This window comes from Eubalaena glacialis, chromosome 8, assembly GCF_028564815.1.
Source record: "Eubalaena glacialis isolate mEubGla1 chromosome 8, mEubGla1.1.hap2.+ XY, whole genome shotgun sequence".
Lineage (NCBI taxonomy): Eukaryota > Metazoa > Chordata > Mammalia > Artiodactyla > Balaenidae > Eubalaena > Eubalaena glacialis.
The window spans coordinates 16749741-16768336 of NC_083723.1; positions in this window are offsets into that span (position 1 = coordinate 16749741).

The window sequence follows — 18596 nt, forward strand, 5'->3', positions numbered from 1 at the left end:
GGCTGGACTTTCGTGGGACGGGGGGACCTGGTGAGGATGTGCAGCTAATGCAGCCCCATTGAAGATGCGCTGCCTGAAACCCAATCCAGGTGCCGAAATCTCCCGGGGCAGGGGAGCCAAGCTACAGCTAAACATGCCTGGGACACCCAAAGGATGGTAGAACTTCTGGGCGGGAAGATGTCTGAAAAGTCACCTAATCTCCCCATTTCCTGATGGTGTGATTCCCACCTGCAGCCTCTTTCGTTAAGATCTCCCCCCCGGGGGAAGACAATACCCTCATATCCCGTTTTGCACGGCTTGGAATTTGTCCGCTGCATGAAGGTTAAGGGGCGGAGGACTCAGACACAAGCCCTAGGGTGTTTGCACAGGCACAGGCCATCTAATTTCCAAGCAGGAAGAGGACTTCCCCAAAGACCCTGGTTGCCCCAGGTACACGAATGGGGTAAAGAAATGCTGCCGCCTTGTGGCCGCTTCCCGTAACAACAACCTGAACACCGGTGTTCAGGGGCACTGCCAATCACATGGCCTGCAGTGCTGTAAAGAACACCTGCCCTCGCTCAATGTCTTGGGGTAGGTGATCGAAAAGGACATGAAAACAAGGCGGAATTGTAGCAAATGCATTACAACAAGTAGGATTTACTGGCACATTAAAGCACGTAAAAAGCTGCTTAATAGCACCAGTGATTCGGTTGAACAAAAGGGGCGTTCAAGCTTTTCCGGTATGTATTATGGCAAACACCGAAGGCCCTTTTTGGCAATCGAATATTCCGGTAATGCAAATCAACTCGACAGACAGGTATCATCTCTCACCATTCAGAATGACCATCATCACCAAGTCGAACAACAAGAAATGCTGGAGGGGATGTGGAAAAAAAGCTAACCCTGCCCAGCTGATGGTGGGAAGGTCAATTGCTAACAGCCACTCTGGAGAACAGTTTGGCGCTTCTTAAACATCTAAAATTTAGAGCTACAGAGGATCCAGCAATTCCACTCTGGGCCGTCTATCCTGGGAAAGTCAGTATCAAAGGACACATGCACCGCGATATTTAGTGCAGCCCTCTTTTCAAGAGCATAGACTTGCAAGCAAACTAATTGTCCGAGAAAGGAACAATGGATAAAGAACTTGCAGTACATATGAACAATGGAGTATTACTCAGCCATGAAATGAAGGAAATGAGTCCATTGGCAGCACTCGGATGGACCTAGGTAGAATCATACTGGATGACAAACGTCCGAGAAAGAGAAATATCATATGATATCACTTATAGGCACAATCTAAAAATGGATACAAATGAACCAACTTCCATAACAGAAACACAGTCACAGATTTAGAAAGCAAACTTATGGCTACCAGTGGGGAAAGTCAGCGGGAGAGGCATCAACCTGGAGTTTGAAATTGGCATACATACAGAAAATGATTAATGAATAAAGGCCTACTTTTAGCACATAGAACTTGACACAACACACGGTAAAAGACGAAAAAGAATATGTAAGCTTGGTAGTAATCTGCACAAAAGTACAGAAAAGTCTCTGCATAAGGGAAGCAAATAGGAGTTCACCAGAAAAGAAAACGACATTGCAAATCTGCTATATCCCATTATGAAAAAAAAAACAAAAGGGGGGGTGGGAATTGTTACTAAATTCGTTCAGCGGAGGAGACCCAACCAGTTGTCACATCCCTGCAGCGAGAGCAGGCCTCGCTCTCAAGGCTGGACTTTCATGGGCCTGAGGGACCTGGTGAGGATGTGCCAGCTAATGCAGCCCCATTGGAGATGTGCTGCCTGATCCCCACTCCAGGTGCCGAAATCTCCCGGGGCAGGGGAGCCAAGCTACAGCAAAACATGCCTGGGACACCCAAAGGATGGTAGAACCTCTGGGCGGCAAGATGTTTAAAAAGTCACCTAATCTCCACATTTCCTGATGCTGTGATTCCCACCTGCAGCCTCTTTCCTTAAGGTCTCCCCACCGTGGCAAGACAATACCCTCAAAACCCGGTTTTCAACAGCTTGGATTTTGTTCCCTGGATGAAGGTTAAGGGGGGGAGAACTGAGACACAAGCCCTAGGGTGTTTGCACAGGCACAGGCCATCTTATTTCAAAGCAGGGACAGGACTTTTCCAAAGGCTCCGGTTCCCCCAGGTACACGAGCGGGGCTAAAGAAATGCTGCCGCCTTGTGGCCGCTTCCCGTAACAACAACCTGAAAACCGGTGCTCAGGGGCACTGCAATTCACAAGACCTGCTGGGCTGTAAATGACACCTGCCCTCGCTCAATATCTTGGGGTAAGTGTTCGAAAAGAATATGAAAACAAGGCAGAATTGCAGGAAACGCAATCATCAGGTACGTGTTACTGGCACGTTAAAGCACGTAAAAAGCTGCTAATAGCACCACTGACTGGGTTGGGAAAAAGGGGGTTTGGGTTTTTACCTGATGTATTACGGAAAACGCCGAAGACCCTTTTTGGCCAATCTAATATCCGGTAATGCAAATCAACTCGACAGAGAGGTATCATCTCTCACCATTCAGAATGACCATCATCACCAACTCTAACAGCAAGAAATGCTGGAGGGGGCGTAGGAAAAAAAGCTAACCCTGCCCAGGTGATGGTGGGAAGGTCAATTGCTAACAGCCACTCTGGAGAACAGTTTGGCGCTTCCTAAACATCTAAAATCTAGAGCTACAGAGGATCCAGCAATTCCACTCTGGGCCGTCTATCCTGGGAAAGTCAGTATCGAAGGACACATGCACCGCGATATTTAGTGCAGCCCTCTTTTCAAGAGCATAGACTTGCAAGCAAACTAATTGTCCGAGAAAGGAACAATGGATAAAGAACTTGCAGTACATATGAACAATGGAGTATTACTCAGCCATGAAATGAAGGAAATGAGTCCATTGGCAGCACTCGGATGGACCTAGGTAGAATCATACTGGATGACAAACGTCCGAGAAAGAGAAATATCATATGATATCACTTATAGGCACAATCTAAAAATGGATACAAATGAACCAACTTCCATAACAGAAACACAGTCACAGATTTAGAAAGCAAACTTATGGCTACCAGTGGGGAAAGTCAGCGGGAGAGGCATCAACCTGGAGTTTGAAATTGGCATACATACAGAAAATGATTAATGAATAAAGGCCTACTTTTAGCACATAGAACTTGACACAACACACGGTAAAAGACGAAAAAGAATATGTAAGCTTGGTAGTAATCTGCACAAAAGTACAGAAAAGTCTCTGCATAAGGGAAGCAAATAGGAGTTCACCAGAAAAGAAAACGACATTGCAAATCTGCTGTATCCCATTATGAAAAAAAAAAAGGGGGTGGAGTGGGAATTGTTACTAAATTCGTTCAGCGGCAGAGACCCAAACAGTTGTCACATTCCTGAAGCGAGAGCAGGCTTGGATCCCAAGGCTGGACTTTCGTGGGACGGGGGGACCTGGTGAGGATGTGCAGCTAATGCAGCCCCATTGAAGATGCGCTGCCTGAAACCCAATCCAGGTGCCGAAATCTCCAGGGGCAGGGGAGCCAAGCTACAGCTAAACATGCCTGGGACACCCAAAGGATGGTAGAACTTCTGGGCGGGAAGATGTCTGAAAAGTCACCTAATCTCCCCATTTCCTGATGGTGTGATTCCCACCTGCAGCCTCTTTCGTTAAGATCTCCCCCCCGGGGGAAGACAATACCCTCATATCCCGTTTTGCACGGCTTGGAATTTGTCCGCTGCATGAAGGTTAAGGGGCGGAGGACTCAGACACAAGCCCTAGGGTGTTTGCACAGGCACAGGCCATCTAATTTCCAAGCAGGAAGAGGACTTCCCCAAAGACCCTGGTTGCCCCAGGTACACGAATGGGGTAAAGAAATGCTGCCGCCTTGTGGCCGCTTCCCGTAACAACAACCTGAACACCGGTGTTCAGGGGCACTGCCAATCACATGGCCTGCAGTGCTGTAAAGAACACCTGCCCTCGCTCAATGTCTTGGGGTAGGTGATCGAAAAGGACATGAAAACAAGGCGGAATTGTAGCAAATGCATTACAACAAGTAGGATTTACTGGCACATTAAAGCACGTAAAAAGCTGCTTAATAGCACCAGTGATTCGGTTGAACAAAAGGGGCGTTCAAGCTTTTCCGGTATGTATTATGGCAAACACCGAAGGCCCTTTTTGGCAATCGAATATTCCGGTAATGCAAATCAACTCGACAGACAGGTATCATCTCTCACCATTCAGAATGACCATCATCACCAAGTCGAACAACAAGAAATGCTGGAGGGGATGTGGAAAAAAAGCTAACCCTGCCCAGCTGATGGTGGGAAGGTCAATTGCTAACAGCCACTCTGGAGAACAGTTTGAAGCTTCTTAAACATCTAAAATCTAGAGCTACAGAGGATCCAGAAATTCCACTCTGGGGCGTATATCCTGGGAAAGCCAGTGATCTAAGGACACACTCATCCCGATATTTAGTGCAGCCCTCTTTGCAAGAGCACAGACTTGCAAGCAAACTATTGTCCTGGGAAAGAAGAATGCATAAAGCAGTTGTGGTACATATGAACAAGGGAATATTACTCAGCCATGAAATGAAGGAAGTGAGCCCATTTGCAGCACTCGGATGGACATAGGTAGAGTCATAGTGGATGACAAATGTCAAGGAAAGGGAAATATCATACGATATCACTTATAGGAAAAAATCTAAAAATTCATACAAATGAACCAACTTCCATAACAGAAACACAGTCACATTTTGGAAAGCAAACTTATGGCTACCAGTGGGGAAAGTCAGCGGGAGAGGCATCAACCTGGAGTTTGAAATTGGCATACATACCCTTACATACAGAAAATGATTAATGAATAAAGGCCTACTTTTATCACATAGAACTTGACACTACACACGGTAAAAGATGAAAAAGAATATGTAAGCTTGGTAGTAATCTGCACAAAAGTACAGAAAAGTCTCTGCATAAGGGAAGCAAATAGGAGTTCACCAGAAAAGAAAACGACATTGCAAATCTGCTATATCCCATTATGAAAAAAAAAAACAAAAGGGGGGGTGGGAATTGTTACTAAATTCGTTCAGCGGAGACCCAACCAGTTGTCACATCCCTGCAGCGAGAGCAGGCCTCGCTCTCAAGGCTGGACTTTCATGGGCCTGAGGGACCTGGTGAGGATGTGCCAGCTAATGCAGCCCCATTGGAGATGTGCTGCCTGATCCCCACTCCAGGTGCCGAAATCTCCAGGGGCAGGGGAGCCAAGCTACAGCTAAACATGCCTGGGACACCCAAAGGATGGTAGAACCTCTGGGCGGCAAGATGTCTGAAAAGTCACCTAATCTCCCCATTTCCTGATGCTGTGATTCCCACCTGCAGCCTCTTTCCTTAAGGTCTCCCCACCGGGGGAAGACAACACCCTCATATCCCGTTTTGCTCGGGTTGGAATTTGTCCGCTGCATAAAGGTTAAGGGGGGGAGGACTCAGACACAAGCCCTACGGTGTTTGCACAGCCACAGGCCATCTAATTTCCAAGCAAGAAGAGGACTTCCCCAAAGGCCCTGGTTGCCCCAGGTACACGAGTGGGGCTAAAGAAAGGCTTCCGCCTTGTGGCCGCTTCCCGTAACAACAACCTGAACACCGGTGCTCAGGGGCACTGCAAATCACATGCCCTGCAGTGCTGTAAAGAACATCTGACCTCGCTCAATGTCTTGGGGTAGGTGATCGAAAAGGACGTGAAAACAAGGCGCAATTGCAGCAAATGCATTACAACAAGTAGGATTTACTGGCACATTAAAGCACGTAAAAACCTGCTTAATAGCACCAGTGACTCGGTTGGACAAACGGGGCGATCGGGTTTTTCCGGTGTGTATTATGGCAAACGCCGAAGGCCCTTTTTGGCAATCAAATATTCCGGTAATGCAAATCAACTCGACAGAGAGGTATCATCTCTCACCTTTCAGAATGACCATCATCACCAAGTCTAACAACAAGAAATGCTGGAGGGGGCGAGGAAAAAAAGCTAACCCTGCCCAGCTGATGATGGGAAGGTAAATTGCTAACAGCCAGTCTAGAGAACAGTTTGGCACTTCCTAAACATTGAAAATCTAGAGCTACAGAAGATCCAGCAATTCCACTCTGGGCCGTACATCCTGGGAATGTCAGTAATCGAAGAACACATGCACCCCGATATTTAGTGCAGCCCTCTTTGCAAGACCATAGACTTGCACGCAAACTAATTGTCCGAGAAAGGAACAATGGATAAAGAACGTGCAGTACATATGAACAATGGAATATTACTCAGCCATGAAATGAAGGAAATGAGTCCATTTGCAGCACTCGGATGGACCTAGGTAGAATCATACTGGATGACAAACGTCCGAGAAAGAGAAATATCATATGATATCACTTATAGGCACAATCTAAAAATTGATACAAATGAACCAACTTCCATAACAGAACCACAGTCACAGTTTTAGAAAGCAAACTTACGGCTACCAGAGTAGAAAGGCAGCGGGAGAGGCATCAACCTGGAGTTTGAAATTGGCATACATACCGTTACATGCAGAAAATGATTAACGAATAAGGACCTGCTTTTAGCACATAGAATTTGACTCAATGCACTGTAACAGACGAAAAAGAATATGTAAGCTTGGTAGTTATCTGCACAAAAGTACAGAAAAGTCTCTGCATAAGGGAAGCAAGTACGAGTTCACCAGAAAGGAACACAACATTGCAAATCTGCTATATCCCGTTATGAAAATAAAAAACAAAAGGGGGGGTGTGTGGGAATTGTTACTAAATTCGTTCTGCGGCAGAGACCCACCCAGGTGGCACATCCCTGCAGCCAGAGCAGGATTGGGTCCCAAGGCTTGACTTTCGTGGGACTCAGGGACCTTGTGAGGATGTGCCAGCTAATGCAGCCCCATTGGAGATGTGCTGCCTGATCCCCACTCCAGGTGCCGAATTCTCCTGGGGCAGGGGAGGCAAGCTACAACTAAACATGCCTGGGACACCCAAAGGATGGTAGAACCTCTGGGCGGGAAGATATTTGAAAAGTCACCTAACCTCCACATTTCCTGACGCTGTGATTCCCACCTGCAGCCTCTTTCCTTAAGGTCTCCCCACCGTGGCAAGACAATACCCTCAAAACCCGGTTTTCAACAGCTTGGATTTTGTTCCCTGGATGAAGGTTAAGGGGGGGAGAACTGAGACACAAGCCCTAGGGTGTTTGCACAGGCACAGGCCATCTTATTTCAAAGCAGGGACAGGACTTTTCCAAAGGCTCCGGTTCCCCCAGGTACACGAGCGGGGCTAAAGAAATGCTGCCGCCTTGTGGCCGCTTCCCGTAACAACAACCTGAAAACTGGTGCTCAGGGGCACTGCAATTCACAAGACCTGCTGGGCTGTAAATGACACCTGCCCTCGCTCAATATCTTGGGGTAAGTGTTCGAAAAGAATATGAAAACAAGGCAGAATTGCAGGAAACGCAATCATCAGGTACGTGTTACTGGCACGTTAAAGCACGTAAAAAGCTGCTAATAGCACCACTGACTGGGTTGGGAAAAAGGGGGTTTGGGTTTTTACCTGATGTATTACGGAAAACGCCGAAGACCCTTTTTGGCCAATCTAATATCCGGTAATGCAAATCAACTCGACAGAGAGGTATCATCTCTCACCATTCAGAATGACCATCATCACCAACTCTAACAGCAAGAAATGCTGGAGGGGGCGTGGGAAAAAAAGCTAACCCTGCCCAGGTGATGGTGGGAAGGTCAATTGCTAACAGCCACTCTGGAGAACAGTTTGGCGCTTCCTAAACATCTAAAATCTAGAGCTACAGAGGATCCAGCAATTCCACTCTGGGCCGTCTATCCTGGGAAAGTCAGTATCGAAGGACACATGCACCGCGATATTTAGTGCAGCCCTCTTTTCAAGAGCATAGACTTGCAAGCAAACTAATTGTCCGAGAAAGGAACAATGGATAAAGAACTTGCAGTACATATGAACAATGGAGTATTACTCAGCCATGAAATGAAGGAAATGAGTCCATTGGCAGCACTCGGATGGACCTAGGTAGAATCATACTGGATGACAAACGTCCGAGAAAGAGAAATATCATATGATATCACTTATAGGCACAATCTAAAAATGGATACAAATGAACCAACTTCCATAACAGAAACACAGTCACAGATTTAGAAAGCAAACTTATGGCTACCAGTGGGGAAAGTCAGCGGGAGAGGCATCAACCTGGAGTTTGAAATTGGCATACATACAGAAAATGATTAATGAATAAAGGCCTACTTTTAGCACATAGAACTTGACACAACACACGGTAAAAGACGAAAAAGAATATGTAAGCTTGGTAGTAATCTGCACAAAAGTACAGAAAAGTCTCTGCATAAGGGAAGCAAATAGGAGTTCACCAGAAAAGAAAACGACATTGCAAATCTGCTATATCCCATTATGAAAAAAAAAAACAAAAGGGGGAGTGGGAATTGTTACTAAATTCGTTCAGCGGCAGAGACCCAAACAGTTGTCACATTCCTGAAGCGAGAGCAGGCTTGGATCCCAAGGCTGGACTTTCGTGGGACGGGGGGACCTGGTGAGGATGTGCAGCTAATGCAGCCCCATTGAAGATGCGCTGCCTGAAACCCAATCCAGGTGCCGAAATCTCCAGGGGCAGGGGAGCCAAGCTACAGCTAAACATGCCTGGGACACCCAAAGGATGGTAGAACTTCTGGGCGGGAAGATGTCTGAAAAGTCACCTAATCTCCCCATTTCCTGATGGTGTGATTCCCACCTGCAGCCTCTTTAGTTAAGATCTCCCCCCCGGGGGAAGACAATACCCTCATATCCCGTTTTGCACGGCTTGGAATTTGTCCGCTGCATGAAGGTTAAGGGGCGGAGGACTCAGACACAAGCCCTAGGGTGTTTGCACAGGCACAGGCCATCTAATTTCCAAGCAGGAAGAGGACTTCCCCAAAGACCCTGGTTGCCCCAGGTACACGAATGGGGTAAAGAAATGCTGCCGCCTTGTGGCCGCTTCCCGTAACAACAACCTGAACACCGGTGTTCAGGGGCACTGCCAATCACATAGCCTGCAGTGCTGTAAAGAACACCTGCCCTCGCTCAATGTCTTGGGGTAGGTGATCGAAAAGGACATGAAAACAAGGCGGAATTGTAGCAAATGCATTACAACAAGTAGGATTTACTGGCACATTAAAGCACGTAAAAAGCTGCTTAATAGCACCAGTGATTCGGTTGAACAAAAGGGGCGTTCAAGCTTTTCCGGTATGTATTATGGCAAACACCGAAGGCCCTTTTTGGCAATCGAATATTCCGGTAATGCAAATCAACTCGACAGACAGGTATCATCTCTCACCATTCAGAATGACCATCATCACCAAGTCGAACAACAAGAAATGCTGGAGGGGATGTGGAAAAAAAGCTAACCCTGCCCAGCTGATGGTGGGAAGGTCAATTGCTAACAGCCACTCTGGAGAACAGTTTGAAGCTTCTTAAACATCTAAAATCTAGAGCTACAGAGGATCCAGAAATTCCACTCTGGGGCGTATATCCTGGGAAAGCCAGTGATCTAAGGACACACTCATCCCGATATTTAGTGCAGCCCTCTTTGCAAGAGCACAGACTTGCAAGCAAACTATTGTCCTGGGAAAGAAGAATGCATAAAGCAGTTGTGGTACATATGAACAAGGGAATATTACTCAGCCATGAAATGAAGGAAGTGAGCCCATTTGCAGCACTCGGATGGACATAGGTAGAGTCATAGTGGATGACAAATGTCAAGGAAAGGGAAATATCATACGATATCACTTATAGGAAAAAATCTAAAAATTCATACAAATGAACCAACTTCCATAACAGAAACACAGTCACATTTTGGAAAGCAAACTTATGGCTACCAGTGGGGAAAGTCAGCGGGAGAGGCATCAACCTGGAGTTTGAAATTGGCATACATACCCTTACATACAGAAAATGATTAATGAATAAAGGCCTACTTTTATCACATAGAACTTGACACTACACACGGTAAAAGATGAAAAAGAATATGTAAGCTTGGTAGTAATCTGCACAAAAGTACAGAAAAGTCTCTGCATAAGGGAAGCAAATAGGAGTTCACCAGAAAAGAAAACGACATTGCAAATCTGCTATATCCCATTATGAAAAAAAAAAACAAAAGGGGGGGTGGGAATTGTTACTAAATTCGTTCAGCGGAGACCCAACCAGTTGTCACATCCCTGCAGCGAGAGCAGGCCTCGCTCTCAAGGCTGGACTTTCATGGGCCTGAGGGACCTGGTGAGGATGTGCCAGCTAATGCAGCCCCATTGGAGATGTGCTGCCTGATCCCCACTCCAGGTGCCGAAATCTCCAGGGGCAGGGGAGCCAAGCTACAGCTAAACATGCCTGGGACACCCAAAGGATGGTAGAACCTCTGGGCGGCAAGATGTCTGAAAAGTCACCTAATCTCCCCATTTCCTGATGCTGTGATTCCCACCTGCAGCCTCTTTCCTTAAGGTCTCCCCACCGGGGGAAGACAACACCCTCATATCCCGTTTTGCTCGGGTTGGAATTTGTCCGCTGCATAAAGGTTAAGGGGGGGAGGACTCAGACACAAGCCCTACGGTGTTTGCACAGCCACAGGCCATCTAATTTCCAAGCAAGAAGAGGACTTCCCCAAAGGCCCTGGTTGCCCCAGGTACACGAGTGGGGCTAAAGAAAGGCTTCCGCCTTGTGGCCGCTTCCCGTAACAACAACCTGAACACCGGTGCTCAGGGGCACTGCAAATCACATGCCCTGCAGTGCTGTAAAGAACATCTGACCTCGCTCAATGTCTTGGGGTAGGTGATCGAAAAGGACGTGAAAACAAGGCGCAATTGCAGCAAATGCATTACAACAAGTAGGATTTACTGGCACATTAAAGCACGTAAAAACCTGCTTAATAGCACCAGTGACTCGGTTGGACAAACGGGGCGATCGGGTTTTTCCGGTGTGTATTATGGCAAACGCCGAAGGCCCTTTTTGGCAATCAAATATTCCGGTAATGCAAATCAACTCGACAGAGAGGTATCATCTCTCACCTTTCAGAATGACCATCATCACCAAGTCTAACAACAAGAAATGCTGGAGGGGGCGAGGAAAAAAAGCTAACCCTGCCCAGCTGATGATGGGAAGGTAAATTGCTAACAGCCAGTCTAGAGAACAGTTTGGCACTTCCTAAACATCGAAAATCTAGAGCTACAGAAGATCCAGCAATTCCACTCTGGGCCGTACATCCTGGGAATGTCAGTAATCGAAGAACACATGCACCCCGATATTTAGTGCAGCCCTCTTTGCAAGACCATAGACTTGCACGCAAACTAATTGTCCGAGAAAGGAACAATGGATAAAGAACGTGCAGTACATATGAACAATGGAATATTACTCAGCCATGAAATGAAGGAAATGAGTCCATTTGCAGCACTCGGATGGACCTAGGTAGAATCATACTGGATGACAAACGTCCGAGAAAGAGAAATATCATATGATATCACTTATAGGCACAATCTAAAAATTGATACAAATGAACCAACTTCCATAACAGAACCACAGTCACAGTTTTAGAAAGCAAACTTACGGCTACCAGAGTAGAAAGGCAGCGGGAGAGGCATCAACCTGGAGTTTGAAATTGGCATACATACCGTTACATGCAGAAAATGATTAACGAATAAGGACCTGCTTTTAGCACATAGAATTTGACTCAATGCACTGTAACAGACGAAAAAGAATATGTAAGCTTGGTAGTTATCTGCACAAAAGTACAGAAAAGTCTCTGCATAAGGGAAGCAAGTACGAGTTCACCAGAAAGGAACACAACATTGCAAATCTGCTATATCCCGTTATGAAAATAAAAAACAAAAGGGGGGGTGTGTGGGAATTGTTACTAAATTCGTTCTGCGGCAGAGACCCACCCAGGTGGCACATCCCTGCAGCCAGAGCAGGATTGGGTCCCAAGGCTTGACTTTCGTGGGACTCAGGGACCTTGTGAGGATGTGCCAGCTAATGCAGCCCCATTGGAGATGTGCTGCCTGATCCCCACTCCAGGTGCCGAATTCTCCTGGGGCAGGGGAGGCAAGCTACAACTAAACATGCCTGGGACACCCAAAGGATGGTAGAACCTCTGGGCGGGAAGATATTTGAAAAGTCACCTAACCTCCACATTTCCTGACGCTGTGATTCCCACCTGCAGCCTCTTTCCTTAAGGTCTCCCCACCGTGGCAAGACAATACCCTCAAAACCCGGTTTTCAACAGCTTGGATTTTGTTCCCTGGATGAAGGTTAAGGGGGGGAGAACTGAGACACAAGCCCTAGGGTGTTTGCACAGGCACAGGCCATCTTATTTCAAAGCAGGGACAGGACTTTTCCAAAGGCTCCGGTTCCCCCAGGTACACGAGCGGGGCTAAAGAAATGCTGCCGCCTTGTGGCCGCTTCCCGTAACAACAACCTGAAAACTGGTGCTCAGGGGCACTGCAATTCACAAGACCTGCTGGGCTGTAAATGACACCTGCCCTCGCTCAATATCTTGGGGTAAGTGTTCGAAAAGAATATGAAAACAAGGCAGAATTGCAGGAAACGCAATCATCAGGTACGTGTTACTGGCACGTTAAAGCACGTAAAAAGCTGCTAATAGCACCACTGACTGGGTTGGGAAAAAGGGGGTTTGGGTTTTTACCTGATGTATTACGGAAAACGCCGAAGACCCTTTTTGGCCAATCTAATATCCGGTAATGCAAATCAACTCGACAGAGAGGTATCATCTCTCACCATTCAGAATGACCATCATCACCAACTCTAACAGCAAGAAATGCTGGAGGGGGCGTGGGAAAAAAAGCTAACCCTGCCCAGGTGATGGTGGGAAGGTCAATTGCTAACAGCCACTCTGGAGAACAGTTTGGCGCTTCCTAAACATCTAAAATCTAGAGCTACAGAGGATCCAGCAATTCCACTCTGGGCCGTCTATCCTGGGAAAGTCAGTATCGAAGGACACATGCACCGCGATATTTAGTGCAGCCCTCTTTTCAAGAGCATAGACTTGCAAGCAAACTAATTGTCCGAGAAAGGAACAATGGATAAAGAACTTGCAGTACATATGAACAATGGAGTATTACTCAGCCATGAAATGAAGGAAATGAGTCCATTGGCAGCACTCGGATGGACCTAGGTAGAATCATACTGGATGACAAACGTCCGAGAAAGAGAAATATCATATGATATCACTTATAGGCACAATCTAAAAATGGATACAAATGAACCAACTTCCATAACAGAAACACAGTCACAGATTTAGAAAGCAAACTTATGGCTACCAGTGGGGAAAGTCAGCGGGAGAGGCATCAACCTGGAGTTTGAAATTGGCATACATACAGAAAATGATTAATGAATAAAGGCCTACTTTTAGCACATAGAACTTGACACAACACACGGTAAAAGACGAAAAAGAATATGTAAGCTTGGTAGTAATCTGCACAAAAGTACAGAAAAGTCTCTGCATAAGGGAAGCAAATAGGAGTTCACCAGAAAAGAAAACGACATTGCAAATCTGCTATATCCCATTATGAAAAAAAAAAACAAAAGGGGGAGTGGGAATTGTTACTAAATTCGTTCAGCGGCAGAGACCCAAACAGTTGTCACATTCCTGAAGCGAGAGCAGGCTTGGATCCCAAGGCTGGACTTTCGTGGGACGGGGGGACCTGGTGAGGATGTGCAGCTAATGCAGCCCCATTGAAGATGCGCTGCCTGAAACCCAATCCAGGTGCCGAAATCTCCAGGGGCAGGGGAGCCAAGCTACAGCTAAACATGCCTGGGACACCCAAAGGATGGTAGAACTTCTGGGCGGGAAGATGTCTGAAAAGTCACCTAATCTCCCCATTTCCTGATGGTGTGATTCCCACCTGCAGCCTCTTTCGTTAAGATCTCCCCCCCGGGGGAAGACAATACCCTCATATCCCGTTTTGCACGGCTTGGAATTTGTCCGCTGCATGAAGGTTAAGGGGCGGAGGACTCAGACACAAGCCCTAGGGTGTTTGCACAGGCACAGGCCATCTAATTTCCAAGCAGGAAGAGGACTTCCCCAAAGACCCTGGTTGCCCCAGGTACACGAATGGGGTAAAGAAATGCTGCCGCCTTGTGGCCGCTTCCCGTAACAACAACCTGAACACCGGTGTTCAGGGGCACTGCCAATCACATGGCCTGCAGTGCTGTAAAGAACACCTGCCCTCGCTCAATGTCTTGGGGTAGGTGATCGAAAAGGACATGAAAACAAGGCGGAATTGTAGCAAATGCATTACAACAAGTAGGATTTACTGGCACATTAAAGCACGTAAAAAGCTGCTTAATAGCACCAGTGATTCGGTTGAACAAAAGGGGCGTTCAAGCTTTTCCGGTATGTATTATGGCAAACACCGAAGGCCCTTTTTGGCAATCGAATATTCCGGTAATGCAAATCAACTCGACAGACAGGTATCATCTCTCACCATTCAGAATGACCATCATCACCAAGTCGAACAACAAGAAATGCTGGAGGGGATGTGGAAAAAAAGCTAACCCTGCCCAGCTGATGGTGGGAAGGTCAATTGCTAACAGCCACTCTGGAGAACAGTTTGAAGCTTCTTAAACATCTAAAATCTAGAGCTACAGAGGATCCAGAAATTCCACTCTGGGGCGTATATCCTGGGAAAGCCAGTGATCTAAGGACACACTCATCCCGATATTTAGTGCAGCCCTCTTTGCAAGAGCACAGACTTGCAAGCAAACTATTGTCCTGGGAAAGAAGAATGCATAAAGCAGTTGTGGTACATATGAACAAGGGAATATTACTCAGCCATGAAATGAAGGAAGTGAGCCCATTTGCAGCACTCGGATGGACATAGGTAGAGTCATAGTGGATGACAAATGTCAAGGAAAGGGAAATATCATACGATATCACTTATAGGAAAAAATCTAAAAATTCATACAAATGAACCAACTTCCATAACAGAAACACAGTCACATTTTGGAAAGCAAACTTATGGCTACCAGTGGGGAAAGTCAGCGGGAGAGGCATCAACCTGGAGTTTGAAATTGGCATACATACCCTTACATACAGAAAATGATTAATGAATAAAGGCCTACTTTTATCACATAGAACTTGACACAACACACGGTAAAAGATGAAAAAGAATATGTAAGCTTGGTAGTAATCTGCACAAAAGTACAGAAAAGTCTCTGCATAAGGGAAGCAAATAGGAGTTCACCAGAAAAGAAAACGACATTGCAAATCTGCTATATCCCATTATGAAAAAAAAAACAAAAGGGGGGGTGGGAATTGTTACTAAATTCGTTCAGCGGAGGAGACCCAACCAGTTGTCACATCCCTGCAGCGAGAGCAGGCCTCGCTCTCAAGGCTGGACTTTCATGGGCCTGAGGGACCTGGTGAGGATGTGCCAGCTAATGCAGCCCCATTGGAGATGTGCTGCCTGATCCCCACTCCAGGTGCCGAAATCTCCAGGGGCAGGGGAGCCAAGCTACAGCTAAACATGCCTGGGACACCCAAAGGATGGTAGAACCTCTGGGCGGCAAGATGTCTGAAAAGTCACCTAATCTCCCCATTTCCTGATGCTGTGATTCCCACCTGCAGCCTCTTTCCTTAAGGTCTCCCCACCGGGGGAAGACAACACCCTCATATCCCGTTTTGCTCGGGTTGGAATTTGTCCGCTGCATAAAGGTTAAGGGGGGGAGGACTCAGACACAAGCCCTACGGTGTTTGCACAGCCACAGGCCATCTAATTTCCAAGCAAGAAGAGGACTTCCCCAAAGGCCCTGGTTGCCCCAGGTACACGAGTGGGGCTAAAGAAAGGCTTCCGCCTTGTGGCCGCTTCCCGTAACAACAACCTGAACACCGGTGCTCAGGGGCACTGCAAATCACATGCCCTGCAGTGCTGTAAAGAACATCTGACCTCGCTCAATGTCTTGGGGTAGGTGATCGAAAAGGACGTGAAAACAAGGCGCAATTGCAGCAAATGCATTACAACAAGTAGGATTTACTGGCACATTAAAGCACGTAAAAACCTGCTTAATAGCACCAGTGACTCGGTTGGACAAACGGGGCGATCGGGTTTTTCCGGTGTGTATTATGGCAAACGCCGAAGGCCCTTTTTGGCAATCAAATATTCCGGTAATGCAAATCAACTCGACAGAGAGGTATCATCTCTCACCTTTCAGAATGACCATCATCACCAAGTCTAACAACAAGAAATGCTGGAGGGGGCGAGGAAAAAAAGCTAACCCTGCCCAGCTGATGATGGGAAGGTAAATTGCTAACAGCCAGTCTAGAGAACAGTTTGGCACTTCCTAAACATTGAAAATCTAGAGCTACAGAAGATCCAGCAATTCCACTCTGGGCCGTACATCCTGGGAATGTCAGTAATCGAAGAACACATGCACCCCGATATTTAGTGCAGCCCTCTTTGCAAGACCATAGACTTGCACGCAAACTAATTGTCCGAGAAAGGAACAATGGATAAAGAACGTGCAGTACATATGAACAATGGAATATTACTCAGCCATGAAATGAAGGAAATGAGTCCATTTGCAGCACTCGGATGGACCTAGGTAGAATCATACTGGATGACAAACGTCCGAGAAAGAGAAATATCATATGATATCACTTATAGGCACAATCTAAAAATTGATACAAATGAACCAACTTCCATAACAGAACCACAGTCACAGTTTTAGAAAGCAAACTTACGGCTACCAGAGTAGAAAGGCAGCGGGAGAGGCATCAACCTGGAGTTTGAAATTGGCATACATACCGTTACATGCAGAAAATGATTAACGAATAAGGACCTGCTTTTAGCACATAGAATTTGACTCAATGCACTGTAACAGACGAAAAAGAATATGTAAGCTTGGTAGTTATCTGCACAAAAGTACAGAAAAGTCTCTGCATAAGGGAAGCAAGTACGAGTTCACCAGAAAGGAACACAACATTGCAAATCTGCTATATCCCGTTATGAAAATAAAAAACAAAAGGGGGGGTGTGTGGGAATTGTTACTAAATTCGTTCTGCGGCAGAGACCCACCCAGGTGGCACATCCCTGCAGCCAGAGCAGGATTGGGTCCCAAGGCTTGACTTTCGTGGGACTCAGGGACCTTGTGAGGATGTGCCAGCTAATGCAGCCCCATTGGAGATGTGCTGCCTGATCCCCACTCCAGGTGCCGAATTCTCCTGGGGCAGGGGAGGCAAGCTACAACTAAATATGCCTGGGACACCCAAAGGATGGTAGAACCTCTGGGCGGGAAGATATTTGAAAAGTCACCTAACCTCCACATTTCCTGACGCTGTGATTCCCACCTGCAGCCTCTTTCCTTATGGTCTCCCCACCGTGGCAAGACAATACCCTCAAAACCCGGTTTTCAACAGCTTGGATTTTGTTCCCTGGACGAAGGTTAAGGGGGGGAGAACTGAGACACAAGCCCTAGGGTGTTTGCACAGGCACAGGCCATCTTATTTCAAAGCAGGGACAGGACTTTTCCAAAGGCTCCGGTTCCCCCAGGTACACGAGCGGGGCTAAAGAAATGCTGCCGCCTTGTGGCCGCTTCCCGTAACAACAACCTGAAAACCGGTGCTCAGGGGCACTGCAATTCACAAGACCTGCTGGGCTGTAAATGACACCTGCCCTCGCTCAATATCTTGGGGTAAGTGTTCGAAAAGAATATGAAAACAAGGCAGAATTGCAGGAAACGCAGTCATCAGGTACGTGTTACTGGCACGTTAAAGCACGTAAAAAGCTGCTAATAGCACCACTGACTGGGTTGGGAAAAAGGGGGTTTGGGTTTTTACCTGATGTATTACGGAAAACGCCGAAGACCCTTTTTGGCCAATCTAATATCCGGTAATGCAAATCAACTCGACAGAGAGGTATCATCTCTCACCATTTAGAATGACCATCATCACCAACTCTAACAGCAAGAAATGCTGGAGGGGGCGTGGGAAAAAAAGCTAACCCTGCCCAGGTGATGGTGGGAAGGTCAATTGCTAACAGCCACTCTGGAGAACAGTTTGGCGCTTCCTAAACATCTAAAATCTAGAGCTACAGAGGATCGAGCAATTCCACTCTGGGCCGTCTATCCTGGGAAAGTCAGTATCGAAGGACACATGCACCGCGATATTTAGTGCAGCCCTCTTTTCAAGAGCATAGACTTGCAAGCAAACTAATTGTCCGAGAAAGGAACAATGGATAAAGACCTTGCAGTACATATGAACAATGGAGTATTACTCAGCCATGAAATGAAGGAAATGAGTCCATTGGCAGCACTCGGATGGACCTAGGTAGAATCATACTGGATGACAAACGTCCGAGAAAGAGAAATATCATATGATATCACTTATAGGCACAATCTAAAAATGGATACAAATGAACCAACTTCCATAACAGAAACACAGTCACAGATTTAGAAAGCAAACTTATGGCTACCAGTGGGGAAAGTCAGCGGGAGAGGCATCAACCTGGAGTTTGAAATTGGCATACATACAGAAAATGATTAATGAATAAAAGCCTACTTTT